The sequence below is a fragment of the Bombus huntii genome, unplaced genomic scaffold (assembly GCF_024542735.1).
Source record: "Bombus huntii isolate Logan2020A unplaced genomic scaffold, iyBomHunt1.1 ctg00000125.1, whole genome shotgun sequence".
NCBI lineage: Eukaryota > Metazoa > Arthropoda > Insecta > Hymenoptera > Apidae > Bombus > Bombus huntii.
Window position 1 is genome coordinate 77501 of NW_026099374.1, and position 5000 is coordinate 82500.

General features: G+C 39.6%; 1 non-coding gene across 1 annotated transcript in view; it reads right to left on the reverse strand.

The window, feature by feature from the left end:
- Window positions 1-14, reverse strand: part of LOC126877135 (small subunit ribosomal RNA) — a 1923-nt gene extending 1909 nt beyond the window's left edge. Inside the window, exon 1 of the ribosomal RNA XR_007694780.1 lies at window positions 1-14. This exon is cut by the window's left edge and continues 1909 nt beyond it. This is a non-coding gene — a ribosomal RNA (small subunit ribosomal RNA).
- Between the last annotated feature and the right edge of the window lie 4986 nt (window positions 15-5000).

The window sequence follows — 5000 nt, forward strand, 5'->3', positions numbered from 1 at the left end:
GGATCAACCAGGGATCTTATTCGTATAACAATTCTTATAAATTTCGTTTAAGTTCTCTTCGTGTCGTAGGTGGGACGTAAGCACCGTACGACGAGACTTTTCGTTCTTAAGATAGATATATCTATAAAATATATCTCCTAGCGACGTTCGAGATACACCCATAGTTCAGTAATAATCTTCGAACGCCGCTCGCAGCCACTTTGTAATTCTCAACTCCACCTCCTCTCTTCTCTCTCTCTCTTTCTCATAGTCTTATATAAAATGTTTAGAATCGTACTTCTAAAGGAACATTTCCATAATGCTGTCTTCGTGTAAAAAGACTTATTAGAATATCTTAGCGGTAAAGCACGTATACGCACCTCACGCTGAACGAACAAGCGCGTATCCCAGTGCGTCGCGCTGGACATACCGTAAGAATATTCTTTCAATCGGTAGAACATTTTCGGCAGAAGACATACTACGCAAAGATAGTACGCTCCTACCGCCTCATCGGATACTTCTGCGAAAGCAGAAGTTTTTATAGAAAGCAGACGGTTATACTCTTTTGAATGAATCGATGCTCAGTTAGTACAAGCACACACGCATCTAACAATTTTTGTTAGAATACGTACACACAGGTCACCAGCTTCCCGACTCAGGGGAACCTTGCCACGATATTTGGTCATTACGTCCAGGACAGCGACCCGCGGCGCAGCAGTGTAGAGAAAAAACCAGAACGAGAACGGAGGAACAGTCGAGAAATAGCGTAAAATACACTAAGACTCGAGGAGCGGTGACTGAATTCTCAACCGAGGCCGTAGAATAGCCACGCGCTCAACGCTGTTCCGACCGAACCGTCCGGCTCGACGTCTCTCTTATAGATACGAAAGCGCCAGCCGGAAGGCCGGCGCCGGCCGGGCTAGCGGCCGCGCGCTTACGGTGCAAAACCTCCGTAGCAACGTACCGTTCGGAAGGGACGCTGGAACTTAGTCTCGCGAACGCTCGATCACTACTATACAAAGCCAATATCCAACCATCGAAATACATTACCAGACGTTTTATTAACATAATAGAAATGCATTTTTACCAAAAAATTAATTTTTTTTTTCACCGAAAAATTGCATCAGTAAACATACTCTTTTATCGAATACGGACAAAAAATAAGTTTATAATCAATTACAATACGTTAAAATAAGTAGAAATATGCAAAAAAATATATACCTTGTAACGTTAATTAACGAAAAAATTAGAAAAATATCCCAGTCGTGTCAGTTCGACGAACGCTAATTTTTTGAAAAAATCGATAAAAATGTTTAATCCCGACGTATTTAATAGAGATAGAACGATTCCCGTAAAAAAATTTATACCTTGTAACGCTTTTTAACGAATAAACTCGAAAAAACTTTTTCGCCCTCGGAATTTTTCTAAGTCCCAACGTACCGGCTCGGAATTTTTCTATGTTCCAACGACCGGTCGTGTCGGTCCAAACGTTTTTATATCCGTCTGCCGACGATATAAACGCTTAATCCCGACGTATTTTATCGAGTTATAACGATTTCTTGAAAAATATTCGTACGTTATAACGCTTTTTAACGAATTAATCGAAAAAGAGTGTTCGGTCCGAAAATTTTCTAAGTACGAACGACCGGCCGCATAGGTCCGTTTTTAAAAATCGTTCTCGGACGGAAATAAACCATTAATCCCGACGTATTTCGTCGAGTTACGTCGATTTATGCAAAAAAATTCATACCTTGTAACGCTTTTTAACGAATAAACTCGAAAAAACTTTTTCGCCCTCGGAATTTTTCTAAGTCCCAACGTACCGGCTCGGAATTTTTCTATGTTCCAACGACCGGTCGTGTCGGTCCAAACGTTTTTATATCCGTCTGCCGACGATATAAACGCTTAATCCCGACGTATTTTATCGAGTTATAACGATTTCTTGAAAAATATTCGTACGTTATAACGCTTTTTAACGAATTAATCGAAAAAGAGTGTTCGGTCCGAAAATTTTCTAAGTACGAACGACCGGCCGCATAGGTCCGTTTTTAAAAATCGTTCTCGGACGGAAATAAACCATTAATCCCGACGTATTTCGTCGAGTTACGTCGATTTATGCAAAAAAATTCATACCTTGTAACGCTTTTTAACGAATAAACTCGAAAAAACTTTTTCGCCCTCGGAATTTTTCTAAGTCCCAACGTACCGGCTCGGAATTTTTCTATGTTCCAACGACCGGTCGTGTCGGTCCAAACGTTTTTATATCCGTCTGCCGACGATATAAACGCTTATATCCCGACGTATTTTATCGAGTTATAACGATTTCTTGAAAAATATTCGTACGTTATAACGCTTTTTAACGAATTAATCGAAAAAGAGTGTTCGGTCCGAAAATTTTCTAAGTACGAACGACCGGCCGCATAGGTCCGTTTTTAAAAATCGTTCTCGGACGGAAATAAACCATTAATCCCGACGTATTTCGTCGAGTTACGTCGATTTATGCAAAAAAATTCATACCTTGTAACGCTTTTTAACGAATAAACTCGAAAAAACTTTTTCGCCCTCGGAATTTTTCTAAGTCCCAACGTACCGGCTCGGAATTTTTCTATGTTCCAACGACCGGTCGTGTCGGTCCAAACGTTTTTATATCCGTCTGCCGACGATATAAACGCTTAATCCCGACGTATTTTATCGAGTTATAACGATTTCTTGAAAAATATTCGTACGTTATAACGCTTTTTAACGAATTAATCGAAAAAGAGTGTTCGGTCCGAAAATTTTCTAAGTACGAACGACCGGCCGCATAGGTCCGTTTTTAAAAATCGTTCTCGGACGGAAATAAACCATTAATCCCGACGTATTTCGTCGAGTTACGTCGATTTATGCAAAAAAATTCATACCTTGTAACGCTTTTTAACGAATAAACTCGAAAAAACTTTTTCGCCCTCGGAATTTTTCTAAGTCCCAACGTACCGGCTCGGAATTTTTCTATGTTCCAACGACCGGTCGTGTCGGTCCAAACGTTTTTATATCCGTCTGCCGACGATATAAACGCTTAATCCCGACGTATTTTATCGAGTTATAACGATTTCTTGAAAAATATTCGTACGTTATAACGCTTTTTAACGAATTAATCGAAAAAGAGTGTTCGGTCCGAAAATTTTCCAAGTACGAACGACCGGCCGCATAGGTCCGTTTTTAAAAATCGTTCTCGGACGGAAATAAACCATTAATCCCGACGTATTTCGTCGAGTTACGTCGATTTATGCAAAAAAATTCATACCTTGTAACGCTTTTTAACGAATAAACTCGAAAAAACTTTTTCGCCCTCGGAATTTTTCTAAGTCCCAACGTACCGGCTCGGAATTTTTCTATGTTCCAACGACCGGTCGTGTCGGTCCAAACGTTTTTATATCCGTCTGCCGACGATATAAACGCTTAATCCCGACGTATTTTATCGAGTTATAACGATTTCTTGAAAAATATTCGTACGTTATAACGCTTTTTAACGAATTAATCGAAAAAGAGTGTTCGGTCCGAAAATTTTCCAAGTACGAACGACCGGCCGCATAGGTCCGTTTTTAAAAATCGTTCTCGGACGGAAATAAACCATTAATCCCGACGTATTTCGTCGAGTTACGTCGATTTATGCAAAAAAATTCATACCTTGTAACGCTTTTTAACGAATAAACTCGAAAAAACTTTTTCGCCCTCGGAATTTTTCTAAGTCCCAACGTACCGGCTCGGAATTTTTCTATGTTCCAACGACCGGTCGTGTCGGTCCAAACGTTTTTATATCCGTCTGCCGACGATATAAACGCTTAATCCCGACGTATTTTATCGAGTTATAACGATTTCTTGAAAAATATTCGTACGTTATAACACTTTTTAACGAGTTATTTGGAGGGGATCTTTCGGCCTTTTCGTAGCGGTGCGAAAAAATTCTAAGTTCCAACGTCCCAGTCACGTTGGTCCGGAGGATGAAATTTTTCAAAAAAATAAAGTGAAATCGCTACTTTCGACTAGATTTCGTCGAAACGTAACGATTTCACGCAAAATTTCGATACGTTATAACGCTTTTTAGCGAGTTATTTCGAGTTGAACTTTCGGTACTTTCGTAACGGGGCGAAAAAATTCTAAGTTCCAACGTCCCGGTCACGTTGGTCCGGAGGATGAAATTTTTTAAAAAAATAAAGTGAAATCGCTACTTTCGACTAGATTTCGTCGAAACGTAACGATTTCACGCAAAATTTCGATACGTTATAACGCTTTTTAGCGAGTTATTTCGAGTTGAACTTTCGGTACTTTCGTAACGGGGCGAAAAAATTCTAAGTTCCAACGTCCCGGTCAGGTTGGTCCGGAGGACGAAATTTTTTAAAAAAATAAAGTGAAATCGCTACTTTCGACTAGATTTCGTCGAAACGTAACGATTTCACGCAAAATTTCGATACGTTATAACGCTTTTTAGCGAGTTATTTCGAGTTGAACTTTCGGTACTTTCGTAACGGGGCGAAAAAATTCTAAGTTCCAACGTCCCGGTCACGTTGGTCCGGAGGATGAAATTTTTTAAAAAAATAAAGTGAAATCGCTACTTTCGACTAGATTTCGTCGAAACGTAACGATTTCACGCAAAATTTCGATACGTTATAACGCTTTTTAGCGAGTTATTTCGAGTTGAACTTTCGGTACTTTCGTAACGGGGCGAAAAAATTCTAAGTTCCAACGTCCCGGTCACGTTGGTCCGGAGGATGAAATTTTTTAAAAAAATAAAGTGAAATCGCTACTTTCGACTAGATTTCGTCGAAACGTAACGATTTCACGCAAAATTTCGATACGTTATAACGCTTTTTAGCGAGTTATTTCGAGTTGAACTTTCGGTACTTTCGTAACGGGGCGAAAAAATTCTAAGTTCCAACGTCCCGGTCACGTTGGTCCGGAGGATGAAATTTTTTAAAAAAATAAAGTGAAATCGCTACTTTCGACTAGATTTCGTCGATACGTAACGATTTCACTGATAATTT